This window comes from Meriones unguiculatus, assembly GCF_030254825.1.
Source record: "Meriones unguiculatus strain TT.TT164.6M chromosome 13 unlocalized genomic scaffold, Bangor_MerUng_6.1 Chr13_unordered_Scaffold_28, whole genome shotgun sequence".
NCBI lineage: Eukaryota > Metazoa > Chordata > Mammalia > Rodentia > Muridae > Meriones > Meriones unguiculatus.
The window spans coordinates 12,647,002-12,674,496 of NW_026843644.1; the positions used below are offsets into that span (position 1 = coordinate 12,647,002).

The following is a 27,495-nucleotide window of genomic DNA, read 5'->3' on the forward strand; positions in this document are numbered from 1 at the left end:
TAGGAACCTGTCATCATGAGAAGAGATTCTTTCTCGGGAGACCATCCAGGCAGGAGTCAGAGCCACTATGCCGAGCTCCTGGAGCTGGCCCAACAGGTGCTGTTCAGTGACGTGAGGATCCCATCTCGTTCTCCACTGCGGGACAAACACGGTGATGTTTCTGTTACCAAGCTTCCAGAAATACTCCACGGCGAGGGCTATTCCGCGGCAACTGAAGAACTTTTTCAGGCTGTGGGCCATGGCCACGTTACTCCTATCTATCACCACATGCTTCAGATCTGCTCTGCTGGGCTCATTTCTCAAGGCCAGACTGTATGGGGTCTTGAGGGCCTCTTGAAATCTCTGAACCCCTATGACCGAAGCAGTGGGTTCCTCAGAGGATCCGCCCAATGCTGCGGATCCTGTCCCTGAAGGAAACAGCCAGGGCTGCTGAAGGAGCGGCTCAGAAAGTGGGGGGCACCTCGGCTTAGGCTCAGGCGAGTCCCCTGAGCAGGAATGCTTTCCATGGGGAGACTCCTTAGATTATGTAAGCACAGGTCCCGCGGAATGTTGAAAACCCTTGTCAGGTGTTCCTCCCTGGGCCAATGGGAAAGGTGGTGGGGGTCGCTGCCCCAGTTTGGTTTCCTTCAGAGCCAGCGGCGACTGAGGTTCCACGGGCTGTCCATCCCGGCCCCCTGACCCATCACGTAAACTAGTTTCTTCTTTGAGGGCCCTCGGTTCTCTCACTTCCCCTTTCTCGTGTCTCTGCAGCCTCAGTAACATCACAGCTAATTTCGCTTGTTGCACGACTACCACTTCTTGCAGTAGTTCTGCTTTTCCAAAGGCTGTTGAGGTGCATTCTTGTTGGGCACATATTGGTCCAAGCTTCTTGGAGAGAAAGTAGAGAAGGACGGCTGCAAGTACAAGTACAAGCAGGCTGGTGATCATGATGGTGATCAAGGCCCAAAGAACTGCCGCCATGGCTTTCCCGAGGAACCCCTCTAGGCCTTCAGTTTCCCCCCTCTCCAAAATGGAGCCTCCTATGTGTTCTCCAGCAGGAGCCGGGTGAAACAGATGCATCCTCTGCAGAGGATCCCAGGGAATTTCTCCTCCTCCGAGGCTCTCCCTCAGACGTCTGCTCTCCTCTGAGACCTTTCTGTCAGATGTCCTCTGCCTCCTGCAATCTTGGTGGGTTCTCTCCTTCCCGATCAGGTTGGGTTCCACTGCAAACACTTCTGGTCCCTTCTGACTCTCGGGATTCACGTGCCTCTCTTCACCAGCACAGAACCGCACTCAGAAAATCAACAATGGGTGGTGGGTTGCTGGAGGGAAGGGGGTGGGGTGGCGATCTAGCACTCAGCTCCACCTCACTGCACAGTGAGAACTCAACTGAGCTGCTCTAGAGTGCTGCACTCTCTTTAAGAAGCCTCCCTTTCCTGGTGGGCAGATCCTATCTCTGATGCTTGCTGAGGAGTCCTTCTCTGATTGGCTCTTTGTCTGCCCCTCCACTAGACCGCACTTCCAATCAAGGCCCTCTCTCTTTCCAAACTAGAGTTCCTTACATTGTTTGGGATTAAGGTGTGTCCTAAGGGTGTGTCAGCCTTTCAGACAGGGGGATTTTCAGGTGTGTCAATCCCAGCAGGCAGCCCATGAAGATCTCTTGGTGTAACCCCTTGCTAGAGCAGCCAGGTAGCATGATTGAAATTCCTTTACAACTGCCTCCCTCCTCCAGCAAACAAACAGACCAAAAACAATAAAAACCACTAAAACAAACAAACAAACCAGACTAATTCCTTTTGCTTTTTGTCAAGTTGGACTCAAGTTCCATATGCTATTTATTGGATGATGATGCTGTAGGGTGTTCGAAGTTTACAATGATTCGATCATTTTAGGTGAGCAGTACATCTAGTCCTGCCCCTATCTGATTTGGTGAGCTATGATTTTCTGGACTGGTTGTTGGGCAATGTTATCTCATACTGCATATCTGGACATTCCTCTGCATCAGAGTGGAGAATTTTGGTATTCCTTTGCAACAGTGTGGGTCTTTTCTCAATTCACCTGCTTTTCCTTTTGTCCTTCTGCTTTCTGGAAAAGTACTGATTGAAGTTAGTTTATTATGGGGTATAGATTTCATAAAGTGCCCTGTAGAGCCAACTTGTTCCTTTCATTTTTCTGTATTTTTAAATATGTTTATGTCATGTATTGTGTATGTCATGTGTATAGCATTGTTGAGGCATGCACATATGAATAAGCTGCCCATCGGGATTGAAAAGGATGATCAAATCATGAGACAGACAGTGATGCTGGAAATTGATCTGGGGTCCTTTATGAGGGCAACAGACATTCAACTGCTAACTCACTGTCTTTCTCCAACTTATCTAAGTTTCTTTCCACTTCCGTTTCAAAATCATTGCTAAAACCCCACAGAAACCCCCACTGTTTTTCCAGGAGCTCATTTTGAAATAATTATAATTCCCATGAACTAGTCTCATTATAATAGTTTTAATATATTTTAAATAAATTTTAATAAAGTATAAATAGTCCATCATTCATTATTTTGACACATATTAAGTAAAGGTATTCCTGCTATATGATACATTTCTTCATTATTTACAGTTGCTTTGACAGCATCAAAGGTGGTAATACTTCAGAATAAAATAGACCTCTCTACCCTGCTGTCTGGAACCATTTCAGTGGTACCCAGAACACCAAGTATTTGTTCAAAAAGGCATGTAATGAAGACAGTTATTTTGATCTGTGGATACAGAGTCAGGAGTGGTAAGAGGATGGAATGATCCTTACATTAGATATAGAATGCATGACTATCTGATTTGCATGGATATCTCAGAATGAAAGAAAAAATGGTAAGTAGCTTCAAGTAGCTATTTCGATATAATAACAACACACACACAGACATACACACAGGAACACACAGACACACCACACACATATACACAGACACACACATGAGTCTATGAAGTCTATGAAGTCACGGTTCCTCACCAGGAACTCACATAACAGTTATAGCGAATCCAAAACTATTTAGAAAACAAATACAATATCATAGCTTTATCTGTATTCTCTGTTTATGCCACTCAGGCACAATATTCCTCCGCAACAGTTTTGATGTGGTTTTTCAGAGGCTTTCTCATTGTATAGTAACTGCAGGAAGTCCTTTTAATATCTAAAATTGTGAGAGGAGAAAGGGTCTTAACTGACATACAGGTTTATATGAGATGTGAGTCTCACACCCACAAAACTATTAGAAGTATTCTAGCTTCAAATAAGAAGTAAACGATTACTCCAAGGTGGATTACAGATTTGAAAAAGCATTTCAAGATTCACAAAATTGGATTTTTTAGATGGATGTATTTCTAAGTGCTGGGTGCCTTTTAATAGGAAGTCCATTAATAAAAAAATATGGGAATCCTTTTTCTAAAAAAAAACACATTTACTTAGTTCAAGTTTCCTGATTTTTCAGGCATCATTGATTTTATGAATTAAACCCCTGATATCACTAATGGAGCTACTTTATGAATTTGCTGTTAGCACAAGGTGTAATAATTGATAAAGTAAGATTATGTAAAATCCATCATTAATTTTTGTTTAAATGCCTTTATTAATTATCAACTGCCTAAATATATCTGTACAAATATTCCTGTAAGATACTACTATTCTACTGCTGTAAGACTTACCATGATAAATTTGTTTGAAAACATAATTTGGTAGTAAAATAACAACTGGTTCCAAAATTTTATGAAAATTAAATTATATTGTAAAACCTAATTGGTCTCAACAAAGCCTTCATTGGAATATTTGTCTGTTTTGTTGGGTTTCTTATAACTCTACCTCCCTTCCAACTATTATCCAACCTAATCCCTTCCAACTCCCAGACACTAGGTAGTAGAGAAAGAATGATAAATGGGAAAGGGCCATAGATTTCTATGGACTATTTCCTGATGTTTATGCAGCTCTTATGCTATTTCCAGGTTTCCTGGGACAAGTCCAATCTTCGTCTTCAGGATATTCAGCAATGCAGCAAACCAGCAAGTCAGCAGTAGCAAATGTAACAGTCAATGCAGCAGCAAATGCAGCAGCAGGATGAACCTTAGCAGGACGGAGAGCAGAAGCTGCCTTCTCTGTATGGGAGTGCCCTCTGGCATGCAGACAATGGTTTCTTATCTGCTGTGGATTTCTTACCTGCTACATTTTACAGTTTGAGCACTGCAGAGCATTCATACTGTAATGAAGATGACACCATCTTCATAAATTCTGGCCCTATAACACGTGCTTCTAGTTGCAATATGTCACATATAGGCATTCTAAGAGAAAACATCATTTAAGACATGTTTATATACATATTATTTTATTTAAAACTTGTAACATGTTCCCCTTTAAGATTAAGAGTATTCATAGTAGTGGCGGGTTTTGAGGAGAAAAGATCTTATTCTACAAATGGGAACATGAAGGTTAGGCTAATTCTGTTGTTTCTTTGTCTACAGACAGTATTTACTGATATTGAATATTGTGTTTAACTATGTTGCACTATAAGAAAGAAAAGAGCCTTCCACCTGAGCATATATGCATTCAATTCTTGAGACTCACATGGTGGAGTGAATTGATAACACAAATTGTCCTCTGACCACAAGAACATATGTACCCATACACATAGTAATTAAAAAAGAAAAATTCGTTGAAGATATTAATGCAATAAATAAATAAATAAATCCATTTAAGTTCATGTAATTAGCAAGTAAAATAATCTTGTTGTAAAAAGGGATTCTTCTCATATTGTAAGTGGCGATTAATATTTACTATTGATACATCTTTTAGTAACGCTGCTGTTAGTCCTAAACTGCTGTATAACCAAATCACCACACAGAGATTGGGTTTATTTAGTTAACCTAAATAAACAATCATTCCCAGTGATAATGAACTCAATCCTGTGTATGCAACAGAGCATACCTATATCTTCTTGAAAAAACAAGTAAATTAAATAAAGATTGGATATGACTACATCAAAACACTTTATAAATTATATATGATGATTTCCATAAAGATAGGTTCTATAGATTTATAGAAAAAAATAAGCTTATGATGAATGTCTGGGGGTATATCCAGTTTGGTCTCTGGACTCGGAACACAAACTTCACCCAGACAGAATGCACATCTGTTCCCAGCATTCAGGGAAGATAAGAGGTTATCCATACCTTCTGTTGAAGGAACACCTCAGGTTTCTTGAGTGATTCTCTATGAGAACATGGGCCTCCATACCTCTTACAGTGGCTGAAGTGCTGTCAGAAGAAGTTGGTCGCTGCTACATAGTTTTCAGTCTGTATCAACCATAATGGCTTTTCTGCTTTCTCCCAGCTACACAGAGAATTGTCTGTATCACTCTCATTTCAAAAGCTCTCTGGCTTTTTCTCTTTCTGCCCAATATTTTTCAAGTTCTGTTGAAATATAAAGAATTCCACCTAAAATAATTGTATCATGTATATGTATGTATGTATGTATGTATGTATCAAAGCAGAGTCTCACTTTGTAGTAGCCCTTACTGGCCTGGAACTTGCTATATAGATGTGTCCTGAAACCTACAGAGATATACATACCTCTGCATCTTGAGTTCTGGAGAGTCTTGCACCATTACATCTGGATTGAATTACATCTGTGTGAGACATCACAATCCAATCATGAGAAGATAATCTTCACATGATAAGTCCTTCCCATATTAAAGGGAAGAAGATTATGTAAGAAGTGAGAATCTAGATAGTAAATTTCTGATTCTGTGTATCTCAGCATTATCAACAGTTCAGCATTTACTAATTTCTAGACATATCTGTATTGCTGAAGAGTTGGTTCAGCAGTAGAATCATACACTGTAGAGAATATCAGTTCACCTTCCAGAAATCATTTTGGGCAGCTTACAAGCACCTACAACTCCAGCTGCTAGGAATATGTCTCCTTCTTCTGGTCTTATTTGGTCCTGCACCCACATGCACAAAGCCATATTCTCCACAAATGCATTCACCCCATTAAATATAAAGGTTTAGAGACACTTGCTTGTCTTTTAATTTTGCAATATTCATTCCAGCAGAAAATTTAGAGGTTATTGTGCTAGTGTTCTTTCTACTTCTATGCTCCACCTTCTTTCTAGAGAATCCCTCATTTTTTATTATGATAGATTCACTACATGTATCTGATTAATTTTAGTACCTCTTACACACTGCTATTTTTGTCTTTTCTTCCTTCCCCCATTGAATACCTTCTTTCCAATAAGTCATCCTACTAATTTCACATCTTTTTGTATTTGTAGCTTACTGTGATATAAAAAGGTTACCTGCCTCGCATGGATGGGAGGTTGCTTACCTGAGTATGGACTAGTTCTTGTATCATCTGTACAAGATTGGGCACCTCAATATTTCATTACAGAAGGGGTCAGAGCTTATAGGGGCCTACCCTTTCCTGAGGGACTGTGGTGACTTAAAAAAATGGTGTCACTTAATTTTTTTATTCTAAGCCTACATCATGACCTCAGTACTTTCCATATGCTCAGTTTTCACTTATTTGTAACCTCAAAAGGATAGGATTCAGTTCAGAGTAAACACACTAGAGTGAAATGTGAGATCTATATCATGAATAAAATCAAGTGGTCAGAGTCCAGGAAATATATGTTTTTATATCTTTTCTTTATGAAAGAGTATGCTTAGTAGTTCCAAGCATTATTTCCCCTAACTTCTTGTAGAAATAGCTACAGAACTTACAAAACAAAACGATGGATACTCAGAAGTACTAGGAACTTGATCTAGCCAAGACATTCCACAATCTGCTGCCTTAATGGGTGTGTTGTTTTGTGTTTTGATAAATTATTTTCTGAAATGTCAAATAGATAGCATAATCATGGCCACCCAAGTGTGCATAATTTTACAAAGCTGACACATGCATGTCTTACTGTTTTGAGTTGGTCTTTCAGCCACAGATCAGCAGTGCATTCTTCAAGGATAAAAACTGAGCAAGTATTTTCTTTGTCACCTACAAGTGCAATTTACTGCCTTCGCAATTTTCCAACTTACAAATACAAAGCAAATGTAGGACATTAGAGAAATAAGTACACTAGGCGATTTATGGGGAAGGGGGTTTCATGATACCCAGAATAAACCAGTGTCACATGGTAGATGTAGTAACATTATTGATATCTGGTAAAAACAAACAAACAACAAAGGCAAAGAATGTAAAAAGTAAAACAGTAGCAGGGAAAAATCACATCTGAGTGTTTCAGAACCATGTGTGTGTTAGAACTGTACTGAGCTTCTACTATGAAGAGCAAACAAATCAGAACTCAGTCACTCAGAAAACAGGGTCAAGGGAAATTCTCATCCTTACATTTCAGCAAATAGTAAGAAGAAAATGATTTCCTGTCATCTAAACATCAGTTTCCAGAAAGACAAATCAACAAGCACCTTGTGAAATGTATTCTAGTAAAAAGTATTTTTCCTTGGGATATTTTGCTAAAGATTCAGAAAGCTGCAAAGCTTTCTGATTTTACAAAGCTGCACAAGGTTAATATTTATTTGCTCAAAAGTTTTTTAACAAAATTACAGACATAAGATAAGTAAACAACAAAGGTAAGAGACACTATCCTAAGAATAAATCATAATATTGAACATAAGAGATGCTCACTTCACAAGTAGCTAAAAAAAAATCTATCAGAGCGTAATGCTGCAGTTTCATTATCTCAGACACGTAGACAGTGGGCACATTGCAAGTTCAAAACTAGCCTGGATTACAGACTGTGCAAAGCTAGCTAGCCTCCATAAATAGGACTGGGGCTAACTAAAGCTAACTGACATGTGAAGGGCCCTTTGTCTTGTCACTTTTACTCTAGAAAAAAAATCCAATGGACAACAATGCTACAGATACAAGACAACAACAACATCACTAGACACATGGCATAAGAAAATGAGGAAAGGTGTAATTTTTTTTTGCTATTCTTTTGCATAAAAAGGAAATATTCAAACACATACCTTGGCTATTATAATTACAAACCAAAAACAAATGTTCTAAACTTCCAGGTAAATGATTTGCTTTGTTCTACATATTAGAGTTACATCCGGTTTCATGTTCATGTAGAGACACATAATAATAAATTCTGATTTTTGTACTATTTATACTGAATAGTAGAAAGATTAAAACAAATGCAGGGATGATTTGCTTTAAACAATCAAACAAAGGAGAGCTTCACAAAATAAAGACAGGAATAGCATAGTAGAATTTTTATGTACCATTTTTCTGTCTAGATTAAATATATTAATTTTTAAGTGCATTGAAAGATCAGTAGAGAAAGTGGTTTAATAATCCAAAATTACAGAATCAGTTTTCCTTGGGGGTGGAAATCAGAGCAATTTTTATTTTTTATTTTTTTATATTACAAATGTTATTTCAATAGTCTCTAATGTTTCATTATGAAATTCCTTATGAATATAACTAGTCCAGTCAGTTTTAAATATCTTATATTATTAAATTAGGTACATTTATTTGTTAAATTAAATAAATATATTTTGTAAATAATTTTTATTTTAAGGAGGTGGGATGAACTTTATTTAGAAATCATATCAATGACTGGTAGGAGAGTTCATGGATGCTTGTGCCATATTCGTGGATCTCTAGGACCTACTTGGCTGAAGGACTAACAAGTTGTCCTTTAATCTCCATACCCACTCCATGATATAGCATACACATAAATAAATGTAGTAAAAAAATTTAAAAAATAATACCAATGGTGAACGGTTAATAGACTCACGGCAAGAAGTTGTGACTGTTGTCATATCAAAATACTTTGATCAGGTAAGTAACACTTCCTGACAGTCTGTGTTTAATTGGTGGGCAAATATGTTTACTTAAGACACACAGAATTTTTCACTGTTTGAATATAATCTTAGTTGGAAACCATGGAGCATCTACTCCTGTAGATAAAAAGACATAAAAACATTATAATTGATTAATCAAGAGGACATATGCAAGAAAAAAAGAAATTAGCTAACAGATATCCAACCATTTGTTGTGATATTCTATTCATATTAAATGATTTTTACCATTCAAAGAATAAAAGGACTTATTATAAGAAAAGGCATTACAATAGCTTTGTAAGGTATGTTTAAAGAATTATAAAGACATTTTGAAAACATGTCTGATGAACAGTAATCATTTTTTAAAGTACTTTAAAGATTATTTGGTTGCATTAGCATGTAATAGGATTCCAAACACTTTTGAAATATTATGAAAAGGAATACGGTTCACAGAAAAAAAAAGAGTGAAGGACACTTTATTCTAGTCAGGTTTTTGATTCTTGCTGTATGTGGGGTACCGCTGTCATGCTGGGAATGAGCTAATATCGCAATTCTTACAGTGCATGGATAATGAGCACAGACTGCCAAGAAGTAACTCTAATCATAATAACCTCCACTTGCAGCCAGCCACATCTCTGCTCTGCTCAGTCTTTCTTCTGCCCATTGACCATCTAGCTTTCTAGTTCAGTGTTCTCAACCTTCCTACTGCTACAACCTTTTAATACAGTTCCTCATGTTGTGATGACTCCCAATCATAAAATTATTTTTGTTGCTACTTTATAACTATAATTTTGCTACTGCTATGAACTGTAATGTAAATATCTGATATGCAGGATGTCTATTATTGTGACCCACAAATAGAGAACATCGGTTCTAGTTGGTCATGGAAGGGAAATGTGGTCCAGGATCTTCTGTTCACTACTTCGCTGTATTTCAACCTAACACCAAGCTTCTTGTAAAAACAATTTCTTTTGTTTTTGTGTTGGTGTTTGTCTACTTGCCTGCTTTTGACATTAAAAAAAATAAATAAAGAAAATTAAGCAAAAGAAGTCCTTTGCTGTGTCTTGGAATATTTTCTGAAAAGTTAAAATTTGCTAACAAAACTGACTGCTGAGGAAAGCATGTATATCATTTGATATATGATATCATGTATATCATGTAATCCTTGCCTGAGCAAGGATTATTTTCCATAAGATCATAATATTTGAAGAGAAAATGTGGACTCAGTAACTAGAGACAGTAAATGGGTGTGGAGAAGGGGAAATCAGAGGTAAAATGTTTGGGTTAGGATAAGAAAAGATTGGATGGTATTTCATGGGTGGGAATAGCAATTCAGCTGCTATAAAGGATCATATGTACAGCTAAATTTTGGCTTCTCATTTTTAAAATTTCCTTTTTGTTGTTTTGGGTTTTTTGTTTTTGTTTTGTTCTGTTTTGTTTTTTGAGACAGGGTTTCTCTGTGTAGCCTTGGCTGTTCTGGACTCACTTTCTAGACCAGGATGCCCTCGAACTCAGAGATCCACCTTCCTCTGCCTCCCTGAGTACTGGGATTACAGGCGTGTGCCACAGCAATTGGTTTCTTTTTAAATTCCTAAGTTTTGGCTTTGAAACAATTTACACTTATCTAATTATCTATATCTTTTGTCAAGATTTCTAAGGATGCAAAACGTGTATTGTGCTGGATCCCCAGCCCCATACACAATTTCCTCCACCATTTCTTTATGTGTCTTCTCACCTGCACCAGAATCTAGGATGTGCACCCCCATTTCTCACCAAATTTTTAGGAGGACTCCATTTCAGGCCTCTTCTCTTTCACCAAGTACAGCCAAATATTTCATTATGGGACTGATTTTACTTTCTTCCCCATGGACACATCCCATAGATACTACCCACACAGCTGGACAGTTGTTAAGTAGTTCTATAAATCATTGTCCTACTCACTTGCCTTGCCACCATTCAAGAGAGATAGGGGTAATTGATGCAGCTGCCGTCTTGCCAGAAGATCTATTTTACCAACCACAAGGAACTTTTCAAGTGCACTGCTGAAGCCTCCTTTCCGACACTTTCCATATGATACATGGAAGTATCTTTAAAAAAGAAAGATTTTCTTTTGACAGTTTTAACTTGAGGACAAGTCTGTGACAAGCAGCTATTGTGCCTTCTTGCCATTGCCTCTGTGCATTCCTATGGCGGCGCAATGCCAAACTTGTGTGTGAAGTCTTTTGAAAAGGTTTTTGTGGTTCATTTGTTTTTTTTTATTATTATTTTATTTTTATTTTATTTTTTAAATTTTTCATCAATTACACTTTATTCATTCTGCATCCCCCCATAAGCCCCTCCCTCCTCCCCTCCCAATCCCACCCTCCCTCCTCCCTCTGCTTGCATGCCACTCCCCAAGTCCACTAATAGGGGAGGTTCTCCTCTCCTTTATGATCTTAGTCTGTCAGTTCACATCAAAAGTGGCTGCATTGTCCTCTACTATGGCCTGGTAAGGCTGCTCCCCCAAAGAGGCAGGTGATCAAAGAGCAGGCCAATCAGATTATGTCAGAGGCAGTCCCTCTTCCCATTACTATGTAACCCAATTGGACTCTGAACTGCCCTGGGCTACATCTGTGCAGGGGTTCTGGGTTATCTCCATGAATAGTCCTTGGTTGGAGTATGAGTCTCTGGGAAGTTCCCTGTGTTCAAATTTTCTTGTTCTGTTGCTCTCCTTGTGGAGACCCTGTCCTCTCCAGCTCTTACTATTTCCCAGTTCTTACCTAAAATTCCATTCACTCTGCCCAACAGTTGCCCATCAGGCTCAGCATCTGCTTTGATAGTCTGAAGGGCAGACCAGTGATATCAAGCAGACAGTTAGGAAAGTAACTGATTTCCATTCGATCTTGCTGTCTCAGTCTTGTCATGAGTACAGGAACTTCATTTCATGGTTGTCTTAATAATAATGTTAGGCATCTCATCCTCTTCACTTTTTAAATTTGGAAGCTAAATTGATACAATTGACTTAGTACCTCATTCCTGGATTTCTTCATGTATTCTTAAATAGATGGCAACCAGATTTATGACCTGGGGCATGATCCCGACACTTAGAAGAAGGCTGAGGAGGTTTGTTAAATTCTATCAGTGCTTCGTCACCTGCTGCACATGTGTGGAAGATCATGGTGCACTTGAAGTCTTACAATCTCAGAAAATGCAAATTGTGCTAATTCAGGAAGCATCAGTCTTACAAAACATTTATCCATCAAGGTTGCATTTTTGTCTCATGTGTTTATTTTTATATTCTCAATTTGCATGCAAACCTGAAACTGTTAAGCATTTAAAAAATACCTCTAACAGCATGTTATATAAAAAGCCAATCAAAGTAAGCTAAAAATTTGCTAAAGAGGCTTGTTAAAAGCCTCTCTAATTGTGCAACTGACATCATATTATCTTCAAAAATTATCCAAGTGAATGAGGAAAAATGAATCATAAACTTGAATATTTTCTTTACAAGAAATAAATCTTAATAATAAAGGTTTGAGATTGAATAAAGCCAAGGGGGGTAGGGAAATTTTAATTCAGAATATGGCTGTTTTGAAAAGACATGACATCCAAAGACCTTACTCGATCTCTGAGTTCAAGACCAGTGTAGTATGGAGCAAGTTTCAAGTAAAGAAAAGCTTTGGTTCAGGTGTGGTGGTACATGCCTCTAATCCCAGCACTCATGAGACAGAGACAAGCAGATCTCTGAGTTCTACTCAATTCTCTTCAGGCAGTTTGGGTGAGAGTGAGTTGGGAAATAGTATGGTGGAGTTCATTTTGTGGCAGTTCAGTTTGTGGAATTGAGAGGCAATTTTAAACTGTGTGGGTTTTGCAGAGAGGTTGAAGAGAGAACAAGCTAGACACGGGTGAAGACAGAACAAGCCAAAGAATGAGAAGGAGCCAGAAGCTTAGAAGAGGTTTCTATAATTAATTGGATGCCAAGTAGAGCTATGCAGTGAGAAACTGTGAGAAGCCAGATTTAATCAGTCAGTTTGAGAGGCATTTGACCCAGAACAGCTGAATTGAACCAGTCAGCCTAGAGCTCAGAAAGTACAAGAAAGGGTGAGCTTATGCAGCCATAATTCTCAGAGGCTAAAAGCATTCTTGACCTAGATTAGATTGTGCGAAAACTAGAAGTTCTCAAGACTAGGCCAAGGTTAGCAGATAAAGGCAGTAGGTCTTTAGATGACAATTACGCAGGCAAATAAATGTTACTTTACCAAAGTTACATTTAACTTTGTATAATAGTCTAACAAAAGTTATATCTTGGTTTTAAATTTACATCAAAATTTGTATAAATTTAAGACTACAATAGCATTTGTATGTCTTTCTTTTGGACATGAAATCTCCTGGTTCTTCACTATGAGGTTCTTCTCAAAATGCATTTCAAATCAAAACTCTTGTTGAGTAAGGTAGCTCTTGATTCTCTAGTGTGACAAGGGTTCTAGCTAACCACTATTTTAAGAGAATTTTCTTTAGTGAATGTTGTCTTTTTTCACATATGCTTATTTATGCTTCATCTCTTTTCATACTTTGTAAGGTACTAAGAATGACTTTATCTTGCTTGTAGTATAATTTTTGCATATATGTTTACATTTCCATCATCAGCAATGCCAGAGTTCTCTTGTAATTTTGGTAAATGCTGTGAGTTGATGATTTTAATATAAAAGAACCATATTCATTTTCTGAGCTGATGCCAGGGATCAGCCAATTTTGAGGAAAATGTACAGTGAAGAATTTTACATTACTGTACAGGTAAATAGCATGACCTCTGCAATGTGCTGGGAAGCTTCAATGGCACATTTGCAATTGAAATTATGAAGATCCATGCCTCAAGGAACAAAGCTAATTTTAGAACTTCTAGAGCCTATGTGCAAAACCTGAGCTGAACTTTTTTATTTTTTTGAATGACGTAAGGTTTTTTTTTATTATATGAATATTTGTATATGAAGGAACACTCATTTTTTATGCCCCTATTACCTGAAGATTTTACTATCCACAAACAACTACACTATGATGAACACTGGAATAATGTTATCCATTAAAAAGTAACTGGAGTATTTCCTCTTCTGCTCTTCTATCTTTTGTTGAAGGAATGTGCTCATTTTTGTTTTGGAGCTACCTGCGAATCTGTATTATAGCTTTGTTTTTTGTTTTTTTTTTCATTTTTATGCTTAAAAGCTGCAACCTTATACAGAAATAGAGCTAGATAGTCCAGTCACTGTCAGTTATGGTTTGTGTGTCTGGAGAAGTCACTTGAAATCACTAGGTTATGAACATGAATCACTGTGGAGATTTTTTTTGTTGTTGTTGTTGCAGGATATTTGATCACACTGTGAACCTATAGATTGTGCTGTTTACTGGAAATACCCATTTTTAATTGTGGTGTCATTGGGCACTAGAACACACCTTTAATCCAAGACATTTCTGATTGAATTTAAAAAACTCAACCATAGGTTAAAGAGGCAGAGCAAAGAAGCAAACAGTTGGCAGGGAGTAAACATAGGAAACAAACAAACAAACAGAAAGTAAGAGGAAGTCAGAAGGGAAGACAGAGAGACTCACAGTAAGTAGAAGGGGAGGACATTCAGATCTGTGGGTGTTTTGAGAAGGCATGGGGAAGGAAGCTTCTTTTTTCTTTTGGGATGGCTGAGGAGGAAGATGAGCTAGGTGCTTTCTCTACCTCTCTGAACTAGCAGGCTTTCACCTCAGCAGCTGTCTCCTGAGTCTTCATTGGTAAAATCAAAATATTGAGATTTTTATTGACAACAACAGTTAACAATAAACTTCAAATAAAGCTATCAATAGACACTAAACTGTCAGCCACTGTAACTTGTACACGTAGTCTCACCACTTAGCATGACAAAACTGTATATTCATAAGTCTGTAGACAATGGCCTAGAGATTTTCAGGCCAGTGTGGGCTAGGTATCAAGAACCTGTATCAAACATACAAACAAGATTTAAAAAAATACAATGCAGGATCAAAGTAAGGGATTCTGTTTCACTGATGACCTGATCTTCTATCAACCCTTGGAAGTCACCACAGACCTTTAGAAACACATGCATGTCATATTGAAGGCAATTATACTTCTGGGTACTCTAAAAAAGAGTTTAAAGTGTGGAGCTTCCCTCTTCGAGTGTGTTTTTGCTGTGACTTATTTATTGGCTTGTATTTTTTTCATCATTATCAATTCTATGCTGAATAAGTTTCTAAACTGAGAAAGAAGATACATGCAAGCAAGAAGCTTTCTGAAAAGTACAAGTATCACCATTGTCTCCTTCCAGAGCTGTGGGTGTGACTCACTGCATATTTTCTGGATTCCTGCTTTCTTTCCCCCTTTTTACTCAGGAAGTACCAAATAAGCTTTCCCACTAGAAGAAGACCATAGGTCCAGTTGCTCAACCATAATGGATCACAGTTCTTGCTAGAGCTAACTATCTTTCACATAAATGACCAAGATATAAATGACATAGCTTTCATATATGTCCCTTGATGGCAACATGGCTTTATATCCTGTGGATCCCTTAGTCTACATGAAAAGAAGAAGCTATTCAGTCTCATTGCTTCATACAAGATTGTACAGCAGAAGAGGCACTAGTCCTACTTTTAAACACTAGCCCAGATGTCATTGAGCAACTCTTCTGAGGTGTCAAAGAACATTTCAATAGCAAAGCTGCACAGAAAATAGTTAAGGAAGAAATGCTGATGCCTGTCTGGTATTGAATGAGGCCAACTGAGAAATTGTAACTTCTGGGGTAAGGAATCTTTTCTGACTTTATAAAATTCTACACAGAAAGATAACCAAGTGGCCCATTGTCTTGTAGAGTGTAACAATGGGCTCGAAAGCAGGTTTCACTTGATAACAGAGTAAAGTCAACATAATTAACAACCAGTCTGGCAAGTGACAAATAGTTAAACCTTATGATTTCATCACCTACCAACTCCATCTTCCATAAGGTACACTTATCCCAGAATAATTCTGTTTACTGCTAAGCAACTTCCAAACCAGGAAAAACAAAATGGAATAGTTGTAAGTCACCTGAACCATTTCCCATCACCATTCCTGACATCACTAAATCATCTTAAATGTAAGGAAGATTGAAAATGTGGTTGATACACTTTATGGTTGGCTGTATTTTTTTCTGGATAAATAGCTTGTTTTTTTATGAATATTACAAAAGTAAATGAGAACAGAGAGCATAATTCATTAATGATCCCCTTTCAGTAGCAAAGTGCTCTTAATTTTATAGACATGTCTTTTCCTTTTAAAGACATAAACATGTCTTTTCCTCGTGTGAATGAAAAATAATATATTGTGTGCCAGAATCCAAACTTGAACACTGGTTTTTAAAAAGCAGAAATCATGTGAAGAGCCTCAACATTTGAAAAGAATTCACTGTAATTCATGTATCTTAACATGTGTTAATGGTATAGTGTGAGCTTTTGTATGACTTGCCTTGGCTTACGAAGTTCAATGAAAGAGGCCTAGAAGTCCAGTCTCTTCCTTCCTTGTGATTAACATTTTATAATCCAAAAATAACAGAAATGTGTTGAGAAATAATGCTTCTAGACATTTGATAAAATAACATTTTAATGAATATAGAATTTATGATTACAGAAGTGTTTTTCTTTAAGGAATATTTTCTGTTTCTAAGTTTAGTTTTTAAATGTATTACAATTTTTAAAAGATTAAACTAACTTTGTGTTTCAGGCAAAATCTTAAACACACAGATTTAAAAGAAAGATGGCTAATCATGTTTGTCTATTTTTATATTAATCACAGGTCATTTCACTTTGTATCCCAGCTGTAGCCCTCTTCTTCTTTTCCTCCCAATCCCATCCTCCCTCCCTCATCTCCTCCCTGCCCCCTATGTGATTAGACATTGGAAGTAGGAAGACAGGGAATAGGGCAGCAGCCTACCACAGAGGGCCTCTGAAAGACTCTATCCAGCAGGGTATTAAAGCAGATATGAGACTGATAGCCAAACTTTGGGCAGAGGGCATGGAATTTTATCAAAGAAGGAGGAGACAGAAAGATGTCGAGGCAACAGGAGCTCCACAAGGATAGCAACATTGCAAAAAAAACATGGACCCAAGGAACCCTGCAGAGACTGATACCCAAACCAAGGACAATGCATGGAGAAGACCTAAATCCCCAGCTCAGATGTAGCCCATAGACTCAGTATCCAAGTAGGTTCCCTAGTAAACAGAACAGGGCTTTCTCTGGCATGAACTCAGTGACAGGTTCTCTGATCACCTCCACCTGGTGGTAGGGGAGTACAGTCTTGCCAAGCCACAGAGGAAGACAATGCAATCAGTCCTGATGAGACCTGATAGGCTACGGTAAAATAGAAGGGAAGGAGGACCTCCCCTATCTGTGGACTGGGGGAGAGACATAGGGGGAGAAGAAGGGAGGGAGGGTGGGATTGGGAGGAGATGAGGGAGGGGACCACATCCAGGATACAAATTGTAATAAATTGTAATAAATGATAATAATTAGAAAAAATAAAAGAAAGATGGACACTTGACAGTATTGGCAACTTTAAATGAAATATAATGTTTGTTTTAAAGTTTTGTTAAAATAAGCCACATTAAGGTACTTGCATGTATGACTTTAAGTTTCTTTATTCACTAATTCATTAATTCAAACTATAGCTATTAGATTATTTCTATGGATAAAGAATTCTACAACAAAACAAAGTTTTGAAAATAAATAGACATAGTTTTTCTTTCATACAATCAGGTAAGTAACGTCAGTAATCAAGGGAAGAATAATGCAATGTCGTAACATATGTATGTAGCAGACTAGCACAGCAGGTAAAGAGGATCTTAGGTATCAGTCAGAAGTCTTCTCAGAAATTATGTATCTACTAAGATTTTTATGAGTTATCTAAGTGAGAAGAGAGGCTTACTTCCTTGAGCAAGGTATGCAGAAATCCAGGTAGTTGGTCAAACATTACAATTCCATTGAGTAGCAAGAAAGATCACTAAAGGCATTGGTGAGAAAGGAGGGTGTTCCCACTTAGCCTGGAATTTGGAATTTTGACATTTAACAAGGGGATGAGATAAAGGTTAATGCATAGTCAGCTAGGGCTAATTGTAAAAAGGTTTGCTTCAGTTTCATATCTTTAAACATTCTTTCATGAAATGTTAATACATTGTTAGGGTTCAACATGCACAGAAGCCTCATGCCTTTATTTTTTTTTTTTCAATGCAGTTTATTCAGGAACCTTGAACAATCATCTGACCCTGGGAAAAGCCAGCCCACAGCTTAAATAGCCTCTGGGTAGCCAACCCCAGCATGCCACTTGGGCAATGCAGATAGGTCCACATACATGGAAGCAAGCCAGATCCTCAGCCTTAGCCAAAAGTGGAGTTGTTCGTGACAGAGAGCACTCACCGTTGGGAAGGTGGAAGGCAGAAACCAGCTCCATCTTTAAGGCGCGGAATTACGCAGCTCTCTACAGTTCCCCCTTTTTGTTTTAGATGCATAAGGCAAGAGTAGAGGTCTGATCTCTGATATTAGAAATAAATTGGGACTTTGTACCGATGTTCATTTAGTTGTCATCCACCCAAAGAGCATCAGACCCATCCGATACCTTTTTCTCAGAGGCGGGACCTGGGGCATCAACCCGCATGCAACCAGACATGCTCTTCTCTGGGTCCAAAGCGGCTCACCCTGAGTGCAGTGCTTAGCCTCGCATTCTGAGCGTAACATTTTGGCTTTTCATGGTAGCCAACCATGCTTGGGGAGACTATACTGCTTCAATGGCTGTAAAGGCCTGAATGGTCATGGCTGCATTACGCTGTTGTGAGACTCTAATCTTGCATATATACCACAGGCAAACCAAGGTGACCAACACCAGAAGAACTGCTAACACTCCCATGCCCGCCCATTCCTTCAGATGATTCATGGATGCAGAAATCCATGATGATAATCCTGTGGCTAGTCCTGCGTCCACTCTGGTAGAATTTACCATGGCAATGGCCACTCTCAGCTGCTCCATCGTAGTATCGAATTCTCCAGTCCAATTACCTAAAATATAGCTAGACAATTGTTTAGACAGATTTGCAGCACAGGGAAAATTCTCATGTTGTATGCTAGTGACTCAAAGTCCAGCCTACTTTCATTTACAGCCAAGTTGAGCGATTTGCCATAGGGTATCAATTTGCTCCTGCACGAGATCAATCCTCTGATTGAACACCATCAAACCTCCTTTTAGTTGAGCATTAATTCCTTTTTGTACATCTAAGGCATGAGCTACATTGGCTAAAAGGTTATTCAGGGTCTGAGCAGTCTGCCCAGTATGCCTCATGGCTAATGCCACGGTGGTAGCTCCAACTGCCGCCAATGAGATGGCAGTAACAATGGTGGCTGTAATTCCAAGATCCCTTTTCTGTCTGAAGAGAGTCATAGCGTGAGGGACATCAATGGGCACAGGCACCCAGCGAGGCATGCGAGTAACCAGCTAGTAAATTTACTAGCATTCCAGCATTGGGCAAAAAAGCAAGTATCATTACCACAATTACTTGGCTCTACCTGGCTAATAATGAATAAAAATGGGGGATATAAACAAACAGGTGTGGGCTTATAGGAAATATTATGAGAAGCCTTAACCCCCTCGTTGGAACATCCTGCGTCAGTTCTAAAACTAGCAGTGGTGGTGTCCGAGGTCTGAGTAGGTTCAGGAGACCATTGCCCCCAGGGGCGAGATGTGCTCCATGTAAATTGACTAACTCCATGTTTTCCTCCACTTTTGAAAGTCATTTAAGGTTCTTAAATTATTTTTCCCCTTTTTTTTAAATTTTTTATCAATTACACTTTATTCATTCTGTATCCCCCCATAAGCCCCTCCCTCCCCTCCCAATACCACCCTCCCTCCTCCCTCTGCATGCATGCCACTCCCCAAGTCCACTAATAGGGGAGGTTCTCCTCTCCTTTCTGATCTTAGTCCATCAGTTCACATCAAAAGTGGCTGCATTGTCCTCTACTATGGCCTGGTAAGGCTGCTCCCCCTCAGGAGGAGGTGACTGAAGAGCAGGCCACTCAGTTCATGTCAGAGGCAGTCCCTCTTCACACTACTATGTAACCCAATTGGACTCTGAACTGCCCTGGGCTACATCTGTGCAGGGGTTCTGGGTTATATCCATGAATAGTCCTTGGTTGGAGTATGAGTCTCTGGGAAGTTCCCTGTGTTCAAATTTTCTTGTTCTGTTGCTCTCCTTGTGGAGACCCTGTCCTCTCCAGCTCTTACTATTTCCCAGTTCTTACCTAAAATTCCATTCACTCTGCCCAACAGTTGCCCATCAGGCTTAGCATCTGCTTTGATACAATGGAATATTACTCAGCAATGAAAAATAAGGAAATCATGAAATTTGCAGGTAAATGGTGGGATCTGGAAAGGATCATCCTGAGTGAGTTGTCCCAGAAGCAAAAAGACACACGTGGTATATACTCACTCATATAGACATACAACATAGGACAAACCCACTAAAACCTGTGCATCTAAAGAAACTAAGCAAGAGAGAGGACCCTAACTAAAATGTCCAACCCCCATCCGGAAAGGCAAAGAGGATGGTCATCAGAAGAAGAAGAAAACGGGAAACAACCTAGGAACCTACCACAAAGGGCCTCTGAAAGCCTCTGCCCTTCAGACTATCAAAGCAGATGCTGAGCCTGATGGGCAACTGTTGGGCAGAGTGAATGGAATTTTAGGTAAGAACTGGGAAATAGTAAGAGCTGGAGAGGACAGGGTCTCCACAAGGAGAGCAACAGAACAAGAAAATTTGAACACAGGGAACTTCCCAGAGACTCATACTCCAACCAAGGACTATTCATGGAGATAACCCAGAACCCCTGCACAGATGTAGCCCAGGGCAGTTCAGAGTCCAATTGGGTTACATAGTAATGGGAAGAGGGACTGCCTCTGACATAATCTGATTGGCCTGCTCTTTGATCACCTGCCTCTTTGGGGGAGCAGCCTTACCAGGCCATAGTAGAGGACAATGCAGCCACTTTTGATGTGAACTGACAGACTAAGATCATAAAGGAGAGGAGAACCTCCCCTATTAGTGGACTTGGGGAGTGGCATGCAAGCAGAGGGAGGAGGGAGGGTGGGATTGGAAGGGGAGGAGGGAGGGGCTTATGGGGGGATGCAGAATGAATAAAGTGTAATTGATGAAAAATTAAAAAAAAGGGAAAAAAATAATTTAAGAACCTTAAATGACTTTCAAAAGTGGAGGAAAACATGGAGTTAGTCAATTTACATGGAGCACGTCTCTCCCCTGGGGGCAATGGTCTCCTGAACCTACTCAGACCTCGGACACCACCACTGCTAGTTTTAGAACTGACGCAGGATGTTCCAACGAGGGGGTTAAGGCTTCTCATAATATTTCCTATAAGCCCACACCTGTTTGTCTATATCCCCCATTTTTATTCAGTATTAGCCAGATAGAGCCAAGTAATTGTGGTAATGATACTTGCTTTTTTTTCCCAATGCTGGAATGCTAGTAAATTTAGGTATGCCCTGGTTACTCGCATGCCTCACTGGGTGACTGTGCCCGTTGATGCCCCTCACGCTATGACTCTCTTCAGACAGAAAAGGGATCTTGGAACTACAGCCACCATTGTTACTACCATCTCATTGTCGGCTGTTGGAGCTACCACCGGGGCATTAGCCATGAGTCATACTGGGCAGACTGCTCAGACCCTGAATAACCATTTAGCCAATGTAGCTCATGCCTTAGTTGTACATAAAAGAATTAATGCTCAACTAAAAGGAAGCTTGATGGTGTTCAATCAGAGGATTGACCTCGTGCAGGAGCAAATTGATACCCTATGGCAAATCGCTCAACTTGGCTGTCAATGAAAATATGCTGGACTTTGAGTCACTAGCATATAACATGAGAATTTTTCCTGTGCTACAAATCTGTCTAAACAATTGTCGAGCTATATTTTAGGTAATTGGACTGGAGAATTCGATACTATGATGGAGCAGCTGAGAGTGGCCATTGTCATGGTAAATTCTACCAGAGTGGACGCAGGACTAGCCACAGGATTATCATCATGGATTTCTGCATCCATGAATCATCTGAAGGAATGGGCGGGCATGGGAGCGTTAGCAGGCCTTCTGGTGTTGGTCTCCTTGGTTTGCCTGTGATATATATGCAAGATTAGAGTCTCACAACAGTGTGATGCAGCCATGATCATTCAGGCCTTTACAGCCATTGAAGCAGGACTGTCTCCCCAAGCATGGTTGGATACCATAAAAAGCCAAAATGTTACGCTCAGAATGCGAGGCTAAGCACTGCACTCAGGGTGAGCTGCTTTGGACCCAGAGAAGAGCATGTCTGATTGCATGCAGTTTGATGCCCCACGTCCCGCCTCTGAGAAAAAGGTATCGGACGGGTCTGATGCTCTTTGGGTGGATGACACCTAAATGAACATCGGTACAACGTCCCAATTTATATCTAATATCAGAGATCAGACCTCTACTCTTGCCTGATGCCTCCAAAACAAAAAGGGGGTACTATAGAGAGCTGCATAATGCCGCGCCTTAAAGATGGAGCTGGTTTCTGCCTTCCACCTTCCCAATGGTGAGTGCTCTCTATCACAAACAACTCCATATTTGGCTAAGGCTGAGGATCTGGCTTGCTTCCGTGTATGTGGAAAAATCTGCATTGCCCACATGGCACGCTGGGGTTGGCTACCCAGAGGCTATTTAAGCTGTGGGCTGGCTTTCCCCAGGCTCAGAAGATTGTTCAAGGTTCCTGAATAAACTATATTGAGAAGAAAAAAAAAATGTTTTTCTAATTCATTTTCATTTTATTAATCATTGTTATTTTTTCAGAATTTATTCATTATATATCTCTATTAAATGCTACTCCCTCACCCACCCTCCTTCCCTCTTTCCCCCAATCCCTTTTTCCTAGTCCACTGAAAAGAGGAGTTCCCCTCCTCTGCCATCCACCCATATCTTATCGGAATACTACTCAGCTATTAAAAACAAGGAAATAAAATTTCTGCTCTTATTTCTTCTCCATAGGCCACTGTGCTCACCTCAGAAGATTCCATACACTGAAACTTGTCTGCAACATTACTGTGAAATAAACACTAGGTATAACTCATTTTATAGAGTCCCACCCTCAAGGCACTGGTTGAATGGCCATCTCACATCTAGAAACATGTGAAATATGAAATGCTTTGGAATGCGAAACACTTGATCACAAGTGTTTCAGAGAAAGTGGTTCTCCTCCTGCCTGGAGGGCTGTTTCCAACCAGCCCAGGAAGGCAGGAGGGGCAGAAGATGAGGTGTAAATCTTGGAAGACCAGCAAGCATGACAGTGATCACACACTCTGGGAACCACCTCAGAAAATAAGTTCAACTTTAATTCCAGAAAACAAAGGCTATCTACACCTTGGGTAGTCACTGGGATGCTCCAAGGATAGATGTCAATAATTGTTTAAAACTAGGCACTTCAAGGATGTTTGATTTTCATTAAACAGCACATCCTTATCATATGAACAAGAACACAGAACCTAATTATCCTATATTTGAAGGGAGGGGAGAGTTATGAGGGATCTGTGTCAAAGGCCATCAATCAAATTTGATTGGTGGTGTCTATGTCTAAAGATACTGTCCATATGAAGTCAGGCAGAGAAAACTCACCCTTTACATGGTTACACATCTAATCCAGAAACAGGGTCATACATGGAAAAGAAAGCCTCCTTCCTCATACCTCAAAATTCAGTCTGGGTTGTGATGTTTTTCAGTAGTACCACTGGAACAATAGGTATGTGTACACAAAGAAACTTCTACAGGCTACCACTGTTGTGTTACTCTCAGAGAACTTCTTGGCTGGTGTTATTCACCATTCCCTACATATTCACCCACTGAACTAAACTTTTCTTGTCTAAAGTGAGGCAATTGAAAACAGTAAATGTTGAGAATCAGGTTTATCAATAAGTCTTTCCTAAAAAAAATTTATAATACTTTTGAATGTAATTGATATTGACCATTCATTGTATTCTTTCTAAAAATAAGATTATTTACTTTACATTCCAATCATAATCTCCCCTCCCTTTACCCCCATTAATACCCTCCATTCCTTTTGCCCCTATTCCCTTTCCCCTTCCCATTCAGAAAAGGGAGGTCATTTCCATTGAGCTAGTTTTTCAGTTCTGTTGGATCTCATTGGACCAAAGAACACAGAGGCCTTTCCATATTGCTTTTAGTCACAGAATTCCTCTCCAGTAAGGATACTTTCATGATGATGATGATGATGATGATGATGATGACTCTAGATATGTGCAAGGCCTCACCAGTTTAACACATTCATAAGTTCTCTCCGGTATGAATCCTTTCAAGATGATGAAGCTTATACAAATATGAAATGGTTTCACCATGTTAAAAGCACTCGTAGGCTTTCTGTCCATTAGGATTTCTTTCATGAGTGTGAAGATGATTCTGAAGTGCAAAAGTTTATTCACATTGGATGCAGTCAGACAGCTTCTTTCCAGTATGTGTTCTTTTATGTATTAGGAGATGTTATATGCAAAGGCTTTGCCACACAGTTAATTCATATGGTTTCCCTCCAGAATGTGTTGTTGTCTTAGGAGATGACTGTTACATGCAAAGGCTTAATCACACTAATTATCCTCACCAGGCTTCTCTCCACTGTGCGTTTTTCATGTTTTCAGAGACTACTCTGCTTTGCAAACGATTTATCACGTTGGGTATATTCATAAGGTTTCTTTCCAGTATGTGTTCTTTTATGTCTTCTGAGATGACTGTATCGTGCAAAGGCTTTACCACACTGGTTACATTCACAAGGTTTCTCTCCAGTGTGTGTTCTTTTATGGCTTAAGAGAGTACTGTTTTGTGTAAAGGCTTTACCACACTTGTCACATTCATAAGGTTTCTCTCCAGTGTGAATTATTTTATGTCTTATGAGATGACTGTTTTGTGCTAAGGATTTACCACACTGGTTACATTCATAAGGATTCTCTCCAGTGTGTGTTCTTTTATGTCTTAAGAGAGTACTGTTTTCTGCAAAGACTTTGCCACACTCGTTACATTCATAAGGTTTCTCTCCAGTGTGTGTTCTTTTATGGCTTAAGAGAGTATTGTTTTCTGCAAAGGCTTTACCACACTCATTACATTCATAAGGTTTCTCTTCAGTGTGTGTTCTTTTATGGCTTATGAGATGACTGTTTTGTGCAAAGGCTTTACCACACTCATTACATTCATAAGGTTTATCTCCAGTGTGTGTTTTTTTATGGCTTAAGAGAGTACTGTTTTCTGCAAAGGCTTTGCCACACTCATTACATTCATAAGGTTTCTCTCCAGTGTGTGTTCTTTTATGGCTTATGAGATGACTGTTTTGTGCAAAGGCTTTACCACATTGGTTACATCCATGAGGTTTCTCTCCAGTATGTGTTATTTTATGCCTTATGAGCTGACTGCTTTTTGCAAAGGCTTTACCACATTGATTACATTTGTAAGGCTTCTCTCCAGTGTGTTTTCTTTTATGCCATAGGAGAACAGTGATATAAGGGAAGGCTTTACCACATAGAGTGCATTTAAAGGGTTTCTCTCCAGTATGACTGCTTTCATGCCTGCAAAGAAAATTGGCACATGTGAAAGATTTACCACAGTCATTTCATTACACTAATAAATATATTTATCTATATGAATTAATTTCATAATTTGGTCTAATGGTAAAGAAGAATCAAATTTTAAAATTTTATCACTTTATTCACGTTCCAGTATTCCCCTTCATTATGGGTATTTTTGAAGATCCCTGTGATGGTAAGTGCATTTGTTATGTGGATCACTTTTATAGCATCATTTTTCTATAAGAGGTTTTCTCCTATATATGAAGAGTATTGTAAGAATTCAGAGTTTTACCACAGCAATCCCATTCACAAATTTTTGTACTGTATGAATGATACTTCATTTACAAAGTGGGCCAAGACAAGCAGAAGTTCCAAATTCCTAGTATTCATAGGTATTTTCAACAATATGAGTTTGCTGATGAATTCTCAGTGAAGTTGCAAAACCAATTAACAGTAACCATTTATCACATTCAGAAAATTTACTCACAGTGGGGATTACTACCAAATCAATTGTTCTTGGAGAAAGACAGGGACACTGCTTCGTTCAATAACCCTATGCTCATGTGTCTTAGAATCATTTTGACATATGATATACCAGTTTAATTTACAAAAATAATAAAGATTCCCACATTGAATTAACAGTTTGTTTTGTTCATCATAGACATGTCATATAGGGATTAAGGTTTCTCCACAACAATATTCTTGATTCTCATAAGCTGCTCCTTTCACTAAATTTTACAATGTTACTGCACGAAAATGAGTAACACTGGTTCTACTATGTAATTTTTTCTTATTAGAAGGTTTTGGACACATACTGATCACCATTTCAGTGTGTATACCTCTTACAATATCTGAGTAGATAGAATGGGACTAAACAGATTGGCAGTTCAAGTCAGTAGCTGTAATGTCCATATGATTCAAATGGTATTTTTGTTACAATATTATTTTATTTTCTTCTATCTTAGGGGAGTGCCTTGTAAACACAAATCAGATACCTGATATTGAAGTACATGGAATTATGAGATTTTAATGATCATCAGTACACTTAAAGCAGTGCGGTTTGTACACTGTTGCTTTTCTTTAAAACTTCCAGGACACAGCCATGTGTGCTGGTACATGCCTTCAATTCCAGTACTTGTGGAGGCAGAGCAGGCAGATCTGTGTGATTTTGAGGTCAGGCTGGTCTAACAAGCAAGTCTAAGAAAGTCACAGATACCCAGAAAAAAAATCTATTTCAAAAACAGAAAATAAAAAGCAGCCAATAAACAATCAAACAAACAAACAAAAAACACCAGACTTCCAGGACACATTAAAATTTAAGATTTATCTCTGTATCAACATGCACATAAAGTTACCTTTTATTACTTGTAGAACTTTGAAAATGTTCTTCAATATTATGGTCATCCCAATTGTAGCCTAAAATATAGTACCAGAAAATATATATTATTGGAAATATCATGTTATTATTAAGGCAAAACTTAAATCACTATCTTCTGTGACCCTTAGAACCATGACTGATTTATTTACCCCATTCCTCCTCATTCTCAATTAGAATTACAGAAGAGGATCAATAAAAAAGTAAAAGTTGTATCTTTATTTTAAAAGTGAAAGAAAAATTGCAGTCTTACCTATAGCAGTGAGGTTTACAGGTCTCTAGCATCACATCTTTGTAGAGTTGCTTCTGGGAAGGTTCCAGCAAGGCCCACTCTTCTTGGCTGAATTTCACATGCACATCATTGAAGGTCACAGAATTCTAAAATATGCCATGCATTTGTACAGCAGAAATAGTGGCAACAATATAATTTATATGTCATTGTCAATATAATCATATAATTCTACTGCTTCTTCAATTTATTTTCTGACACAGAAGTGTGAGTGATATACAGTTGGGTGCTGTGCGTGATGTGAACTAGGGGAGATGAAAAAGCCTAAAGGTTAGATTGAAAAAAAAATAAAACCAAAGATGTGCTTCAAAAACCTGTGTTTCATCAGTTTGTAAGACATGAATATAAAGTAGCCATTAGTTGGGTTCTT

General features: G+C 38.8%; 1 pseudogene; it reads right to left on the minus strand.

Annotated features, from left to right (window-relative positions):
* LOC110544431 (zinc finger protein 709-like) overlaps positions 1–27,202 on the minus strand; it is a 163,680-nt pseudogene extending 136,478 nt beyond the window's left edge.
* Positions 27,203–27,495: the final 293 nt, after the last annotated feature.